The sequence below is a fragment of the Pinus tabuliformis genome, chromosome 7, assembly GCF_031772625.1.
Source record: "Pinus tabuliformis cultivar Carrire ecotype Pingquan chromosome 7, CPIR1, whole genome shotgun sequence".
Taxonomy (NCBI): domain Eukaryota; kingdom Viridiplantae; phylum Streptophyta; class Pinopsida; order Pinales; family Pinaceae; genus Pinus; species Pinus tabuliformis.
In genome coordinates, this window is record NC_142293.1 from 382,407,557 (window position 1) to 382,427,677 (window position 20,121).

The window sequence follows — 20,121 nt, forward strand, 5'->3', positions numbered from 1 at the left end:
TGTTATCACCTAAAAAATGATCACCTAGCCATTTCTAAATAGGTGGATCGAAATACACCATGTAGGATTAATTTTACCATAGTAAAATCACTTTCATCGTATGAAATAATTTAGTAAATCATTTTTATTAAATTATTTCTATTTAAAATAAAAAAAACCCATGAGAATAATTGAATAAATAATTATTTATTTAATTTTCTCTAGAAATAATTATTAAATCATTATTTGATAATTATTTCTTAACACATTTGACTAAATCACCTTGGAATAATTAAATAAATCACTATTTATTTATTATTCCTTATTCTTATTTTTGGAATAATTGTTAAACCATTATTTAATAATTATTTCAAATTCACACTTTTCTTAATTCTCACAAAGTAATTAATAACTCATTTTATTTGTTAATCACTTCATCCATTTTATAAATAAATATATTTGACCATTTTGAATATCTTTTCCCTCTCCAAAAAATATAATAAAGTATTCCTAATGGTTAGATTTTGATTTGGTCAATAATATTTTATTATTTTCTAGTTCTTAATTTAGCTCAATAATTTGTTATAAATAAGAGGTTTTTCCATTCATTCTTCACCATGATCATTATCATCATCACCATTATCATGTTATGACATTTGAGCTCTCACTTGAGTTCCATCTTACTTTTGGGTTTTCTACATATTGAGAGAGAGAGAAACAAATAACTGAAGCACAAGGACATCAATAGGACCCATCCCATGAAGAGGGATGTACAAACCCATGCTGTAAATGCTACTCACCAGGTGTTTTTAATAAAATATTATTCATTTAAAGTCCTATTGGGTTATTGCACTTTTCTTTACTGCGGCTATGTGTTTTGGTCTTGCATCATATTTTTTGTTGTAGGGTTTTATTTCAAATCTAAAGCATAAAAGCAACCATTTTATTTTGTTAGGGTCACGTTTCACCAGTGACTTAATTGAAGTATTTTTGGTACACATACTATGAAGTTTGATGCTAACAAATGGCGAGTCCATTGGGTATTTAACTACATTGTTGTAAACAAATGGCGACTCCATTGATGTAGTAATTCAGAACCTTGGTGACTGTTGTTTCAACCCTCTTAAGTGATTTTTTTAGCTATTTTTAGCCTCTCAATTTCTATTTTTTGATCTCCTATGATTTTTGAAAATATTTTGGTTTCTGTTGGGGTTACGCATCTTTCCTCAGGTCACATGTACCAACTAGCAGAAGACAACACAATCTAGGTGAGATCTACCAAGCGAGAGTTGCGAGAAAATAACGCACTTTTCAGGGTATTTTCTATGTCCCAACGCACTTTTTAGCCCCTAAACTATGTCCCAATGCACTTTATAAGTCAATACCTATGTTCTCCATTTTTCAGAAATTTCTTCAGAATTTTTCAATTTTTTTACATGACTGTTACCTATGTGTTGGCGAGGGCTTCCTATATTGCATGTGTCATAGCTAGGCCTAACCACTTAGAAAACTCTTCTTGAGGAAGGAAAAATCCCCCTAGGGTTTAGCATACACCTTCACCATTTAGGGAAAGGGTTTCTAAAGCGAGGAGTCTAGTTTGTAGTAGTCCCAACCACTATTTTTCGGTCCTTTTGGAAGGTTATAAAAGTCCCTTTACATACTTCTTTACAACACTTTATTCCAATTTAAATCTCTTATTGGCTTACCTCCATAGGATCCCCTTGAGTATCGTCCATTTTGTAGCCATTTTCTTGACCTCTACCACTTGTTTACCCTATGTTATTTGTTGGTATTCTGCATCATTTACAACCGATTGTTTCCTTTAGATCTTAGTCCCTTTGACCTTGATATTTTGGTCATAAGTGTGTCATTGAGTATCTTGTTTGGTATCTCTTTCTTTGTTGCTTCTTTTCCTCTTTGGGTCTAGGTTTGTGTGTTTGAATTGACTTTTTATTTTACTGTCTATTTTCAACACTATTTACAAATTTTTCAACACTTTATTTTTAGTAGCACATGGCATCATAAAACATTCTCAATTAACTCATACACTGAACACATTTTTCACACACATGCACATCCTAAGCAAAAGTGAGATTGTTTCCATTCGATCTCAGTCCCTTTGACCTTAAATATTTTGGCCATAAGTGTGTCATTGAGTAGATTGTTTGGCATTTCTTTCTTTACTACTAATTTTCCTCTTTGGGTGTGGGTTTGTGTGATTGAATTGACATTTTATTTTATAATCGATTTTCAACATTATTTACAATATTTTCAACACTTTATTTTCAGCAACACATGGCATCATAAAACATGTTCAATTAACTCATACATTGAACACATTTTTCACACACACATGCACACCCTAAGCCAAATCCTGAAACACCATACCTTAATAACTTAACACACATAGATTAAGCCCAATTGGGCACTAGGGCCAAACAATCTGTGTAGTTAAGTGTAGGATTGGTGGGATAGGCTTCCAATAACACCCATCAATCACTTACAATGAGACATAGCTTATTGACATATTAGAGAGATTAAAATCCTTCACCATCCCATGGTCCAAAGTCGGAGTGCGTCAAAAACTCAATTCAAAGGGGGTTAGGCTAGGTCATCATGTGATCAGTTCTCCTTAGGGCTACCCAACCCATGGTTGGGAATGTCGTGCTTTGGCTGATCACCAAGAAGCTCAAGACTCGACAACCCCCATCAGATGAAGCTAACAATAGTGACCAATCATAGGAAAACACTCTATAGGATTCGTTGTGGGAAATAGTGGGTTCTCCACCCACCTTTCTCTAGACAACTCTACTTGCGAGGATTAGATTCTATCAAGTAAGAAGTCTCTAGGAAGAACATATGAAACAATAGATCTAGGACTTGTTTGAGGATTTAGATCACCTATAGACTAGAGGTAATTTTTTCTCTGATAGGACGTGTTTGCTTGAATTAGAGTAGCATAATAAAATAATTAGTTTGCACTTGCACCACTGCACTAGCATTTTCTTGTTGTTTGTTAGTCTTTTCTCCTATCATTTCCCTTTAGTCTATTGAGTCATCATTGTCTTGACATCATTGTGCCCCCTAGGCATCTTTAGTATAGAATTTGTGGCCTTCGCCCCCAATTTTTGTTAGGACATCTTACTCCCCCCTATCAATTTAGAGTTCATCCTCCTAGTCCTCCATTGAGTCCTCATTCTGATTCTAGTTCTTCTAACCCTTCCATTTCTTCCTTTGATTCCACATCTTACCAACGCTATATTATCACCATGTCAAGCACAAATGTGGGTGTGGGAAACCAAGGTGGTAACCAAAGTAACCCCACATGAAGAACATCTTTCGGTATGGTCACTAACCTCCCATTTCTCCCCTATATGGTTGGTTTGAGCCTTCTTGATTTCAGCCAGCACATCAATGATCCTCTTCTCCATGAGCCAAATTGGCCTCCTATTCCTAACAGACTTTCTTCCAATATCCCCACGTTCGAACGTAATCCTATAGAAGACCCCATAAATCATGTTCACATATGTGGTGTTTATCTAATTCCTTCCCTGAAGACTCCATTCATTTATGCCTTTTCCAACTCACCTTTACTGGAGCTGCTAGCAAATGGGATGTGGACCAACCGCATGTCTCCCATTCCACCTTCATGTCTCTAACTTCTGATAAATCTTGTAAAATCTATTTGGAACCATTTCAAACTAAAAGGAATCGATTAATATGTGTGCATCCAAAATTCTAAAACTAATTTACTGGTGTATTTCACAGTAAACCCCCATAAATCCTCCTCAACCTACCAATAAATCTGTAGTTTCTAAAATATATTTTGCATGTATGAATTCAGGCATGTAAACATAAACCCTTAACCAGAACATTAACAAAAATATTTCTGAGAAATGAATTGAAGGTGAAGAAAACCCTAAACTCATTTAAGGTGAACAAAACTCTAAATTTTTTATGCGGCTCTATAAACCTTTTACAAAGCTGAATGCAATTTCGAATTATATTTATAAAGGCATTTGGTTTTACAGCAAGCATGTAATTATCTCGAGATGAGTGATGGGCCTCTAAATTAGACATTAATTAAGGTCCATGCCTCTAAATTAAACATAAATTAAGTCCCATTTGACAATCCTTCAGCACATTAAACTTCTCTTTTTGCATTAGATAATGTATTTTTAAATTTAATATGTTCATTAGGAAGGTCTATGGATAATTGCATATTTGTGCCTAATATTATTTTTTAATGTGGAATATTGTGAGAATATTGGGTAGATTATGAAGATTTGGAGGAGGAGATAATTTAGGGACTTGCTCCCTACTACAGGAGGATCAATATTAAATAATAAATCAACAAGATATTCTAGAATTATGTCACAGATTGTGGAGCTCCAATGATTGAGAAAATCTAGGAATGTGTTCCTTGCCATTTAATGTAGATTCCTTGTATTGGGAACCAGATCCATTAGTCAAGGTATTTTGGAGGGGAAAACTTCCTCCTCTCATGGGAATGATTCCTAATAATTTTTATTAGTCTTCTTGTGGAGAGAACTCGTGCTTTTGTAGCTCCATTGTCATTTCTTGCAAGGATGTAATTGTATTGATAGAAATATTGAAGATTGGTGTCATGTTCAGCTTCTAAACCTTGGTCTCCTTCATAGGACTCTATGTTTCCTTGGACTTGGCCATCCCAGGAGCCTCAAATCCCTTTTGTATCATTTTATTTTCTTCTTTTCACTTCTTATTCACATGTATCTCTTGTTCTTGTTTTTTTCTTTTTCTGCATTTAGTGTTAATGATTTCTTGTTGTAGGATTGGGTTAAATGGTTGAAGTTCTTTTGCAGGATAACAAGAATCATTTCATCCTTGGAACAAATTTGGAAGGTCATAGTAATCATTGAGCTACTTGGATTAGTTTGCTTATTCCCAAATCGAGATTTCTAGAAGTCTTTTGTGGCAAATAACAATACATTTATTCTATTTTTTGAGCATGCTAAAGAGATTCAATTGAGTTTATTCCACTTGCATTAGATCACAAAAGTATTCTAGTTAATAAATAAATTTATCCCATTTCATTTGCACTTGATTAGGTTAGGCATTTGATAGATTTACTAGCTCACTAGTTCTCGAATTTCAGGATTTTAGACTAGTATTTTTCTGCCATTTTTAGCATGGGTTCACATAGGTTTTTTTGAGTGATTCCACTTGGAATGAAGACCTAAGACATCCTAGTCAATAACAAAATTTTTCCCATATAATTTTTATTGATTTTTTTGGTCATCCTGTGAATTATAACTACCTATAGCAAATTTAATGTTTCTTGTAGTACTACTACAGGAAACCCTCTAGTAGCCTTCCAACATGCATATACTTGCCCAGATTTGCTCAAGAAGATTAGTTGTTGTCCCTTGGGGTTGAATAAAGACCCCCTAGGCTCCAAATAAATGATTAGGGAATACTAAAGACCACTTAAGAATTGTCTCATTATCCATGCAAAACATTTCAATGATTTGGGTTAATGGACAAATTTATGAATTGGATAATACAATGATGATTTTCTTGATTGCCACATCCAATGAACTCTGTTGATGGATCTAAACTCTTTGAAATGTAATGGTTGACATTTAGTTCATGATATTTAATTTTTTCAATTATAATAGGATTCTTTCCTTATATTTTATTTCTTGCAATACATTAAGGTTTCCATTTCGAGCATTTCATTTTATGCAATTAGTTTAGGATTTGATTTCATTACATGCACTCCACTACATCATGACAAAAAATGAAGGACACATTTTATGTTGCACATATATTTCTGATACCTCTTAAGCTTCTACGAACCACGGGTTGATAATTAAAGTTGTAGCCTCGGGAGTTTCAACATTCTTGTTGCAATACTGAGGCTCATCACTTTTTGGCGCCATTGCCAGGGAGGTGTCAAAGTATGAATTTATTTCTTCCCTAGTTGATTAATTTAATTTTACTTTTTTCAAAAAAAAAATAAAATTGCATTATGTATATTTCATTTAAAAAACAGAAAAGGGCATTGTATTAGTGTTTTGATTCAATCATAAAAACAAGAAATTTCTCCAACACCCATCCACCCCCCATTTGATCTTGTGGTGCAGTAAGAGCCACATCACCATCCAATTTTGCAGGTAGAAGAAGAAGAGATGGCAAAGAATGTAGAGGAAATGGATGGATATGATGACAATGAGGAAGATCCTCTCGGATTTCCCATTTAAGATAACAATGGTAGTGTGCACATGAAGAACATCCCTCCATCTTTTCTTCCAAAATTTCATGGTCTAAGGTCAAAGGATCTAAAAACCTTTCTCTTTGAATTTGAAAACCTTTTTAGATCTTATAGTTACTTACTAAACGCTCAAAAATTGAGATTGTTTCTGGCAACATTGAAGGATAAAACTCTTAAATGGTTCATGAGTTTAGGGACTAATTCAATAAGATCATGGAGTAAGATGCAAAAGATATTTCTAGAAAAATATAAAGATCATGACCTTAAAGAAGAAATCTTTAGAATGAATAAAAAATAAGACGAGAGTATTGAGGATCTAATAGTAAGGTTCATGTCTAATGTTAAGAGGGAAAAACTACATCAATTAGGGTCTGACACACTAAAAACTCTCTTACTTAGAACAATTAGGGATGAGTGGATTGATATTCTTGATCTCATGAGTAGAGAGGATGTATACCGATTATCATTCGAAGAAATTTGTGAAACATGAGAACACATATCAAGAGGAAGGGCAAGAGTAAGTGAATCAACATCATGAACAGTAAGTCAAGCTAAACTTGGAAATTTGTTTGATGAATTTAAAACAAAAATTATTAACAATATAACCAAAAAAGTACAAATGTTAAAAGTGCAAGATGAATAAAAATAAGATGTTGATATTTGGGTTGTCCATGCAGAATCACATGATGTTAAATATTGCCCATCATTACCAAGGTTGAAGGAACATTACGAAGAGGACAATGGAGCAAGTCAATTTCCAATGCAACTATGTTATGTAACTCCAAGAGGACCATGGCAACCTAGTCAACCTAGTATGATGCAAGAGCCCAATTCACAATTTCAAGGTTATGCATATCCACATCAAAGTAATTGAACACACCCTTTCCTTGGCAACATTGGCCATATCAACCCCAAAATCAATATTGGCAACACGGTTGGCAAGGATCTTATGTGAGACATCCACAATATCCTCAATATTTTCCTCAATATCCTCCATACCCAACTCTATGTTATCCCTACCATCCACCTCCACCACAACCCCAACCCCAACCACATCCATCTCAAATACCCACTCCCACGCAATTATCCGTACCACTATTTCCAAACCCACACATTGAATTAGCTCATCCCACTTACAATGTTGAGGTACAACACTTCCAAACATATCCTCTTAAGCTAAATGGTATTCACCATTGCTCCAGAAGAGTATTGCAAAAAAGAGATTCTCTTGATATCATTGAAGGACCACATCTAGAAGAAGAAGATTCAAATGAGAATACCAAAGGATCATGGGCTGCATTTGATGAAGAGTAGACATCAAAATCAGAGATTGAGAAAGCTCCCTCATGGTTACCATCAAATCCTCCATGTGTTCAAGAGAACAATCAACAAAAAAAGGAAGATTTAAAGGTCATGGAAGAAGAAGACATCCAAGATGATCCAAATCAACAAGTGGACTAGGGGCATCACAACTATATTGAAATATGGTTTCAGACAGTCATTAAGTTGCAACAACACTCTCTTCTTCAATTGTGCTTGATATCATCAAAGTCAAATAATTTGATCTCTCAAATTCAGGTACATGTCAAAGCATACATTTCAAACCTACACATCAGTTCGTTTGTCATCTTGATGTGCACATGGATCCATTGGAAGTATTCTTATACTTGAAAGTGATTTTATTTTTCAAGTAGAGTGGGTAGAAAAAATAAAAATAAAAGGAAAAATAAGAGAAAAAATAAAAATATCAAGTGAAAACCTCCTTTGAGGTGCCTAGGCAGACCTACTAGTTGAAAACCTCATTGAGGTGGCTAGTAGGCCTTATCTATATATATATATATATATATATATATATATATATATATATATATATATATAGATATATATATATATATATATATATATATATATATATATATATATATTCTTCAATTTATGTATATCTCTAATGAATGTAGGTGCTCTCCAACATCTGCAAGCAACAAAAACAAGTTGGCATGAAAGAAAAGAAAAAATTGGTCAAAATTCTAGTTAAAGGAAGTCAAACTTCTACTTTCTCCTCCTTTTCTCAGATGCTTCAGAAGGATTAAGGCCATGAAAATCCATTACCCTCATATATTTCCACCATCCACTCACCATTCCCAAGCTTTTACCACTCATTTTCCTTGTTGTCCTTAAATACTACACCAATGCTCTGTTTTACTACAGGAAATAGAAATACATAGAGCAGAAATTTAGTTTTGTCGTACTTGGAAAACCATTCATCAATTTTCCAATTTGTTTCAGGTGGACATGCATATGGATGATTGTAACACGTTCAAGCGATTTCAGCAAATTCTAGTGCACGGTTTTCGAGAAATTGACCTCCATCGCCTACAACCATTTTTGAATTTTCTCGGTATTCGCACATCCATTTAAACATTTGTTTCATAGGGAGATGCATGTGGATCATGGTAACATTCCCAAGAAATTTCAGAAAATTTCAGTGCACGATTTCCAAGAAATCGACCTCCATCAACTTCATCCATTTTTTTATTTTTATCAATATTCGTGCATCCATTGGCCAAAATGTTTTTATGGAGAGGTGCATAAGGATGATGGAAACATGCTTAGAAAATTTCAGGTCAATCCATTCTACCGTTTGGGAGATATGGACAAAACAAGACAAATTTGTTGTTTCCTATAGTACTACTACAGGATGTCCTAGTTCTACTACAGGATGCCCTGTTTTACTATAGGAAATAGGATGAAAGCTTAGGAGATGGTAGGAAAGGTAGAATGAAGTGTGGGAAATGTGTCTAATGGTGGAATAAGGTATAAGGAAGGTGAACATCACCCATGGACAAACCCATCACTCCAAGAAGGCCAGATTTGACTAGGATATCTTGCTCATGGTAACTGGAAGACAAAGGTTTAGAATCACCAAGCTATGAAGACCTGTGTAGAAGCAAACAAAGGAAATTATCACCTCTAGAGGACCATGGATCAATCATCAACTCAACAAAAACATGCATGTCTCTCTAGGAACAATTAGGTAGGTATAGGTATGCACTATTCTTGACCTCCTCTCTTGAGCGTAATATGGTTAGAAATTTATTGTCAATGCATGAGAGATGAGGTTTTATAAGCTAAGAATGGGTCAATAGTCTCAACTGCCTTCAACTAGTTAATTTCACCTCATTTCTTCACTCATGCAATGTTGAAAAGCCAAATTATGAAGGGTCATGATTTCAAGGAATGGGGATAACAGTTAAAAGAAGAAATTCTGCAAATGCCAAGTCACCACAACACTCCAATCCTTCCATCCACTTCATATTGACTATCGATCCATTATTCATCCATCCCATTTCATAAGAAAAAAATTAATATTTTTCAAGAACAAACCCTACACTTTGTCTCACCCTGAAAATTTCTTCAAAAACGCATAGAGCACATCCTCTCCATTTTCACAAACCTACACTACTCCCTCTAAGCCCTAGCATCATCCTCCAACCCCTCTACATCATTTCTCATCACTCCCATATAGTTAGAAGACCCTGAAGGAAGAAGGAATGACTGCTACAGGAAGGCAGAATGTTGCTACAAGAAGGAAGAAAGGAACAAATTGTGTTAAAACCCAAAATGGCAGTGCCTAAGGAAGACCTAATCAAAACAGAGAACTCCAAGGCCATTAGGCAATCATCTAGGCCACAAAAGAGAAGAAGAAGGCAACAAAAGGAAATAAGGCATTCACCATAAAAATAGAACTCAAACTGTAGTGATGAAAAGAGGCTTTCCAAGAGGTCTCTAATCTCTTCCTCACTTTTGTCCAATGCCTAAAAGATGTTATAGAAATGGGAGAAAGGCATGGAAGTCAAGTTGAGGGCCTACCCTAGGATCAAACTATAATTTCTTCTCAAGACATGTCTAAACATGGTTTCATGTAGTACTACAAAAACTGCTACAGGGTTTCCTGTAGTACTACAGGAACTACTACAGGGTTTCCTGAAGTTTTTACAGGAAATATTACAGGATGTCCTAGTTCTCATCTAAAGACGTTTTGAAGGTTGTAGAGGTGTCAAAATGGTGGAAAAGGATGTGTAAGGCCTTGCCAAACTGAAAAATATTCAAGAAATCATCTTGAATAAGGGGACAAAGGCAAGCTAATGGTCTCGGGAAACACTGTGAATTTTTCTATGCACAAATAGTTTTGGAAAAGTGAGTGAAAATGGAATGAAGGTTTCAAGGGAGAGGATATGAATTAAATGGATCTACAAGCCAACAGAGGTCACTTGCAAAGAGGAAAGTTATGTTTTTTGCTTGAAATAATGTTAAATAATCATGATAAGAACAACTACATTTTTGTGTTGGTCCTTACAAAACTTACAACCAAGATTCTTAAGAGAAAGGATTGAGGAATGCACAAGAGATAGGTTACCAAGGCGATGAATGAGGCACAATGAGGTCACTAAGTTGCTTAGAGGATGAGCAACACTTTTAGCAGGGGGTATGATGAGCCTCTAAATTAGACATAAATTAAGGCCCATGCCTCTAAATTAAACATAAACTAAGGCCCATATGACCATCCTTCAGCACATTAAATATTTTTTTTTGCATTCGATAATGTATTTTTAACTTTAATATGTTCATTAGAAAGGTTTGTGGATAATTGCATATTTGTACTTAATATTATTTATTTTTGTGGAATATTGTGAGAATATTGGGAAGATTATGAAAATTTGGAGGAGGAGATCATTTAGGGACTTGCTCCCTACTATAGGAGGATCAATATTAAATAAGGACAAAACAAGACAAATTTGTTGTTTCCTATAATGCTACTACAGGATGTCCTAGTTCTACTACAGGATGCCCTGTTTTACTATAGGAAATAGGATGAAAGCTTAGGAGATGGTAGGAAAGATAGAATGAAGTGTGGGAAATGTGTCTAATGGTAAAATAAGGTATAAGGAAGGTGAACATCACCCATGGACAAACCCATCACTCCAAGAAGGCCGGATTGTACTAGGATATCTTGCTCATGGTAACTAGAAGACAAAGGTTTAGAACCACCAAGCTATGAAGACCTGTGTAGAAGAAAACAAAGGAAATTATCACCTCTAGAGGACCATGGATCAATCATCAAATCAACAACAACATGCATGTCTCTCTAGGAACAATCAGGTAGGTATAGGTATGCACTATTCTTGACCTCTTCTCTTGAGCATAATATGGTTAGAAATTTATTGTCAATGCATGAGAGATGAGGTTTTATAAGCTAAGAATGGGTCAATAGTCTCAGCTGCCTTCAACTAGTTAATTTCACCTCATTTCTTCACTCATGCAATGTTGAAAAGCCAAATTATGAAGGGTGATGATTTCAAGGAATGGGGATAACAGTTAAAAGAAGAAATTTCTGCAAATACCAAGTCACCACAACACTCCAATCCTTCCATCCACTTCATATTGACTATCGATCCATTATTCATCCATCCCATTTCATAAGAAAAAAATTAATATTTTTCAAGAACAAACCCTACACTTTGTCTCACCCTGAAAATTTCTTCAAAAATGCATAGAGCACATCCTCTCCAATTTCACATACCTACACTACTCCCTCTAAGCCCTAGCATCATCCTCCAACCCCTATAAATCATTTCTCATCACTCCCATATAGTTAGAAGACCCTGAAGGAAGAAGGAATGACTGCTACAGGAAGGCAGAATGTTGCTATAAGAAGGAAGAAAGGAACAAATTGTGTTAAAACCCAAAATGGCAGTGCTTGAGGAAGACCTAATCAAAACAGAGAACTCCAAGTCCATTAGGCAATCATCTAGGCCACAAAAGAGAAGAAGAAGGCAACAAAAGGAAATAAGGCATTCACCATAAAAATAGAACTCAAACTGTAGTGATGAAAAGAGGCTTTCCAAGAGGTCTCTAATCTCTTTCTAACTTTTGTCCAAGGCCTAAAAGATGTTATAGAAATGGGAGAAAGGCATGGAAGTCAAGTTGAGGGCCTACCCTAGGATCAAACTATAATTTCTGCTCAAGACATGTCTAAACAGGGTTTCATGTAGTACTACAAAAATTGCTACAGGGTTTCTTGTAGTACTATAGGAACTACTATAGGGTTTCCTGAAGTTTTTACAGGAATTATTACAGGATGTCCTAGTTCTCATCTAAAGACGTTTTGAAGGTTGTAGAGGTGTCAAAATGGTGGACAAAGGTAGGAAAATGGTGGAAAAGGATGTGGAAGGCCTTGCCAAACTGAAAAATATTCAAGAACTCATCTTGAATAAGGGGACGAAGGCAAGCAAATGGTCTCGGGAAACACTGTGATTTTTTCTATGCACAAATAGTTTTAGAAAAGTGAGTGAAAATGGAATGAAGGTTTCAAGGGAGAGGATATGAATTAAATGGATCTACAAGCCAACAAAGGTCACTTGCAAAGAGGAAAGTTATGTTTTTTGCTTGAAATACTGTTAAATAATCATGATAAGAACAACTACATTTTTGTGTTTGTCCTTACAGAACTTACAACCAAGATTCTTAAGAGAAAGGACTGAGGAATGCACAAGAGATAGGCTACCAAGGCGATGAATGAGGCACAATGAGGTCACTAAGTTGCTTAGAGGATGAGGAACACTTTTAGCAGGGGGTATGATGAGCCTCTAAATTAGACATAAATTAAGGCCCATGCCTCTAAATTAAACATAAACTAAGGCCCATATGACCATCCTTCAGCACATTAAATATTTTTTTTTTGCATTCGATAATGTATTTTTAACTTTAATATGTTCATTAGAAAGGTTTGTGGATAATTGCATATTTGTACTTAATATTATTTATTTTTGTGGAATATTGTGAGAATATTGGGCAGATTATGAAGATTTGGAGGAGGAGATCATTTAGGGACTTGCTCCCTACTATAGGAGGATCAATATTAAATAATAAATAAATAAGATATTATGGAATTATGGAACAAATTGTGGAGCTCCAATGATTGAGAAAATTTAGGAATGTGTTCCCTCCTATTTAATGCATATTCCTAGTATTGGTAACTAGATCCACTAATTAAGGGATTTTGGTGAGGAAAAATTCCTCCTTTCATGATGAATGATTCCTAGTCATTTTTTATAAGTACCAAGTTGAATTTTATTCTAATGGTGGATTTTTATTAGTCTTCTTGTGGAGAGAACTCGTATTTTTGCAGCTTCATTGTCATTTCTTGTAGGGATGTAATTATATTGATAGAAATAATGAAGATTGGTGTCATGTTCAGCTTCTAAACCTTGGTCTTCTTCATAGGACTCTGGGTTTCCTTGGGCTTGGCCATCTCAGGAGCCTCAGAGCCCTTTTCTATCATTTTATTTTCTTCTTTTCACTTCTTATTTATATGCATCTCTTGTTCTTTTTTTTTTATATATATATTTCTGCATTTAGTGTTAATGATTTCTTGTTGTAGGATTGGGTTAAATGGTTGACGTAATTTATTTTGAAGGATCAAAAGAATCATTTCATCCTTGGAATAACTTTGGAAGGTCATAGTAATCATTGAGCTACTTGGATTAGCTTTCTTATTCCCAAATCTAGATTTCAGGAATTTTTTGTGGCAAATAACAACAAAACTATGCTATTTTTTAGAGCATTCTAAAGAGATTCAATTGTGTTGATTCCACTTGAATTAGATCACAAAAACATTCTAGTTAATAAAAAAAATTACCCCATTTCATTTGCACTTAATTAGGTTAGGCATTTGATAGATTTACTAGCTCACTGGTTCTCGAATTTCTAGATTTTAGACTAGTAATTTTCTGCCATTTTTTAGCATAGGTTAATAGAGGTCTTTTTGAGTGATTCCACTTGGAATGAAGACATAAGAAATCCTAGTCAATAAAATGTTTTTTCCCATATAAGTTGGATTTGATTTGGTTGTTCATTCGGTGAATTATATCTCCCTATAGCAAATTTGTTGTTTCTTGTAGTATTACTATAGGAATGCCTGTAGTAGCCTTATAACATGCATATACTTGCCCAGATTCACTCAAGAATATTGGTTATTGTCCCTTAGGGTTGAATCAAGACCCCTATGCTCTACATAAATGATTAGGGAAGACTAAATACCACTTAGGACTTTCCTCTTTATCCATGTAAAACATTTCAACGATTTGGGTTAATGGACAAATTTATGAATTGAATAATACAATGATGATTTTCTTGATTTCCACATCCAATGAACTCTATTGATGGATCTAAACTCTTTGAAATGTAATGGTTGAAATTTATTTCATGATATTTACTTTATGCAATTATAATAGGTTTCTTTCCTTATATTTTCTTTCTTGCAATACATTAAGGTTTCCATTTCGAGCATTTCATTTTCTGCAATTAGTTTAGGATTTGATTTCATAACATGCACTCCATTACATCATGACAACAAATGAAGGACACATGTATGTTGCGCATATAGTGTCAATAGCTCTTAAGCTTTTGTGAACCCCAGGTTGATAATTAAAGTTGGTAACTTTGGGAGTTGCAACATTCTTGTTGCAATACCGAGGCTCATCAATGAGAGCCATATTTAATCAAGGGTTAATACTTCTCGTCTCGTGGAGAGTTGGAGGGTTGGAGGGAGATTTAATGACCATTTGAAATGTGATGAGATCTTACGGTGAGATTCATTTAATCGGATGAAAACCATTCCACATCGGGTGGTAAGGTGGTGGTGAGTTAACCTCCCTTATCCGCCCCAATGACCTTAGTATGAATGAGTGGGGCCTCATATTTAATACAATACCATTATACTTAATATCATTTTTATTGGAAACTTAGTATAATGTTTATATTTAATATGATTTTATTCAAAACTTTATATAAAGTTTATATGGAGAACCTAATATAAAGTTTTTGAAGCTTGTTTTCATTTTAATAACCATTTCAATATTAAAGCCTCCATTAAATGTATTTAAACTTCAAAGTTTTTTCTTTTCACCTAGGGCTTAGATATCTAAAGGTAAAGGTAAAAGTTAAAAATGGTGAGTAATTCATATCAAGATCAATGGCGATATTATGTGAGGTAGAAATAAATATTTAACATTCATGAAGGTCTATTTTCAAGGTTCATTACATACGTTCTTTAGGAAATTCAACCCTACCAAATACATACGAATTAAAGGATTTGCATAGTAAATAATTCGTTTATATATCTAATTCCCCCATTTTGTGGACAATATTTCCTTATTTTTAGGGTTCTTAGTTATAGTAATAATAATTTAATTACGTTTTAGCCACATATACTAGTTAGTGTTATTTAATATTTTAATCATTTGTATTTTGAATTTATGTCATATATATAATCAATAATAATAATTAAGTACTTCATATGCATATTTATAATATGACATTTCTTTAACATCACTTAGCTACAAACCCTACTTATTTTTGTTCTAATCTCTTCTACTGATTTCCCTTTTGTATTTTAGGAAGCGATTTGAATCATAGGAGCACGATAAGGAGTCAAATGGAAAGGAAACATAAAGAAACACCCTAAGAGGAGACCTAGTTCTAAGGAGGGTCATTTTGGGTGACAACATTCGGCTCCAACTGGGGATGATGCTCCCCTGCAAATGATCAAGAACGCAAACCAGAAGCCTTTGTGTTGGGCATGGAGTCGCAAAAGGAAACCAAATAAAAAAAAAAGTAATGAAAGGAAAATATTTTTCATCTTAAAGGTTTAGTCGATTGACAACAAGAACGAAACAAGAATAAATGTGAGGCCCTAGCATGTATAGATTAACAAGTTCAAGGATTATTTACATACATAAAAGACATATGTTTGTATATTAAGTCTATCAGGGTAGTTATAATAATGATTAGGGAATATTATCATAAAAATGATAAATGTATGACTTCATAAGAACATCCAATACCATAAAATGTTATACCTACTTAAAGCTAATGATTAATAAATTACATAAATAATGGAGCTAATTAGGGTACAGAAGAGTGACTTTCATTTTATTTTTAGTTTATTGAGACTAAGGAGGTTAGCCATCAGGTGTTTTGGTTCCCTTTTAGGTCCATAACACAAGTTTACAAAATTGGATGTTGCTTCGCTGTCAGCGAGCATCCATAGCCCCGACATAGTCATCCACTAACCTGCGATGAGGAACCCTATGGAATCTTGTTTTCTCTTTTCATTAAAGGTCCTTCATTCCATTTATTTAGTAACTATAGCATTCATGGGATGGGAGGATTACGCACTATAATTAATCCAATACCACTAACCTTTCTCCACTACTAGTGAGCATTCATAACCTTGGTGGAATGTCAACATAGCCCATCAAATTCACCTCAAGGGGAAGAGTGGGAGGATTACACATTAGATTTTAATCTAATGCCACTAGCCTTGCTCCGTTGCTAGTGAGCATCTATAGCCCCGACGGCGATACCATCATGCCCCACCCAAGATACCATTAGTTCCTATCCCTACGATAGTATGTTAATTAGGAAGGTCTCATGTATGGTTGTGACATGACTAACTAGTCCTACCAAAGCTTCAGTTATATGTATGAAAGCTCGTTCTTATGGTTATAGGTCTAGCCCTTATGACTTAATGTCATCCCTTAGTATTTATGTGTAAGTATTATGAAAGAGGAATGGGGTGAGGAATATTCAATATAAAGGTGACATTACTAAAAGATTAAGATATGAGCCCTTTAAAGATGTTACCCCTTAAACATGATTTACAAACCGAATCTTTAGATATGTGTTTAAAAATCTTGTTTATATAGTTGATAATAAGCACTCATATATTTGTATTTCATTATATTATGATCACGCAAGACTCTTCAAGATGCAAAAAACATTCATCTTTATACATTGTAAGCAAAAGGTTTATTTATATACAATGTGTTTTCAGAAGCAAAATTGTTCAAAAAATTCAAACAAACAGTGTAATCAAGAAAATAATTTGTCAACTCCAAGACTCTTATCATTAAGTTTCGAAAATAGTAATATGTTCAGTAATTGTAAGAAAGGATAAGGTGTTTTTCTCATTTTAATTCCTAGAAGGGAGTTGATATCAACATAATGATAAAATGATTTTCTCTTATAGACTTCTTCCATCCAATCTTCTACGAAATCATAATGATTTGTGTGATTATTTAAATGTTCAAATATTTCTAACATTAACGTATATGCAATATGTTCATAGTTTACTTCCTTATTAGAACAATCTAAAATCATACTAGGATTTTTCATGTGGAAACTTATATGTTTTTGAAATTCATGTTCATCATAATTAGAAGAATTGTGTGTAGTTTGGAAAGAGTTATTGAAGTGGTGATGTATATATGGAAAAATAAATAAATGATTATTAGATAAAATAAAATTTAAAATGATTTCATTTACATTTTCATGTACCATAACATTATCATGTGCATAATCACCATAAGTTGGTCCATTATTATTTACATAATTATGTTTATCATGGTTATTGATATGGAAAACATTATAGTTCTGTGAATTTAAACCTACAAATAAATAATTATTGTCATATTCATCATACATAGGAGGTTTTGAGTAATGAACATGAACCTAAAATGAATCGACATTAGAACTAATGAAAACACCATCACATACCTCTTCTTCTCGGTGGTTGAATAACCTTGATTCTATTTCAAAGTCGCTTTCTTCGCAATTATCAAGATTAGCATTAATAAAACATGAAACACACCAAGTCTAGTAGAAGATAATTTCGTTTGCAAACAAGTCCAATAGAAATCCATTGGAAAATAAAAAACAATATATATAATCTAGGAGTTGCGAGGTGAACTAAACAAAGAAATATATCCTTTAAAACCTTAAGGTGCATGAAGCAGTGAACTTGTTCACCAGCAGGTCAAAGACTTAACCAATTACTTTAATTACCAAGAAAACGAAACTTTAGCAACTCGTCCCTTACAATGGCGCCAAAAGATGCTGGGGCACAGATCGTCCTGGTAACTGAGGACAACCTAAGACCACATCATTGAGGACTAGATAGCCCTCCCTCTATATGTGTAACTTCTGGTCCTCAACAAACCACAGGGAGTAACCCTATAATATAATTGTCATATTTTCAATATGAAAGTAGAATAAGACTAGGTGTGCATATTTTTGTTGTAGTAAATAGTGGTGGCATTCATAGAAGGAAGGAAAATTTTTGATGATATATGATTCTGAAGTCAGGTTCCCAGTGAGCAAGACAATGATGACAAGATATGGCGGTAATAAAATGTGAATATAATGAAGGTGGAAATAATAAGGAAAACAAAATAAAGACATTGGTTTTAAAACAAAACTGCACTCATATTATATGAAAACATGTGCAGTAGGTGCAGGTGTATTCGTTCCACTCTATGCTGAAAAACAATTAATATTATGTAGCGGGACTGGAATTCATGCACGAGAAAAACGTGAGGATTTTAGAGAACAACATACACTGTTAGGAAGGCACAAATGTATCAACATAGTAACATAACACCTAAAGTTGCAATCACTGCAAAACATGAATTATATCAACGAAAGATAAGTCTTCGATCATGAATAACTCAAGATAACTCTTTCAGTAATTGTGTTGATAGTATCGATACCAGAACACAACCCTAAAGAATTTAATGTCTAAACAAGATCAAGCCTCAGATTTAATTAATTGTAATTGCAATTCAGAATAATAGACAAAACAGAATAAACAAAAGAGAATCATGAGGACTAGTCTTCAAAATTAGTAATGAAAGTTGTGTATCATGTACAATCAATTTCAGTATTTGCAAAGTTTCTTCCACATTGCCAACTGCCCCCCTTATCGAATGAGAAAACAGGGGTTTTATACAAATGTATTGATAACTATTTTAAGTAATTGTGTATTAAACAAATACATATTTCAGAAATATTTACAAATAGTTTCCCCTCTTTCGTAAATGGTTTAAAACATTAATTTTTCCCTTTAACTGAACTTAGGGCCTCCACGCACATGGGATTGAATGGTTGTAACATTATTCTAATATAGTCTTCCATAATTGTAGTTTATCCGAAATACAATCCTCCCCTAATGAATAACCTGTGTAACAAGAAAATGGGAGTTAGTTTCTTAAGTAATGAGATAACAAATTGTAAATGAGAGAAACATATTTCTCTTATCTTATTCCCAAAATTTGTTTCCATAATAATGGAGGAAAAATCTAAGAAAAAACCATTACGTACCTCATATTTTTCACTGCAGTAAACCTTGGTTAAGTTTTCTAAAATATAACTAAACCCTATGTAAATTATGATAAATCTTGTGAAACCTATTTGGAACCATTTCCAACTAAAAGGAATTGATTAATATGTGTGCATCCGAAATTATGAAATAATATATTTCTAAAATATATTTTGCATCTATGAATTCATGCATGTAAATATAAACCCTTAACCAAAATATTAATGAAAATATTTCTGAGAAAACCCTAAATGTGTTATGCGGCTCTATAAACCTTTTACAAAGTTGAATGAAATTTCAAATTATATTTATAAAGGCTTTGAATTTTACAGCAAGCATGTAATTATCTCAAGATGAGAGCCATATTTAATCAAGGATTAATACTTCCCGTCGCGCGGAGAGTTGGAGGGAGGTCTAATGACCATTTGAAATGCGATGAGATCTTACGGTGAGCTTCATTTAATCGGACGATGGTTATTCCACTTCAGGCGGTAAGGTAATGGTGGGTTAACCTCCCTTATCCACCGAAATGACCTTAGTACGAATGTGTGTGGCCTCATATTTAATACAATAACGTTTATACTTAATATCAGTTTTATTGAAAACTTAGTATAATTTTTTTCCCTTGGAAAATTCATAATTACATTAGTTTTAGAAATTACATTCT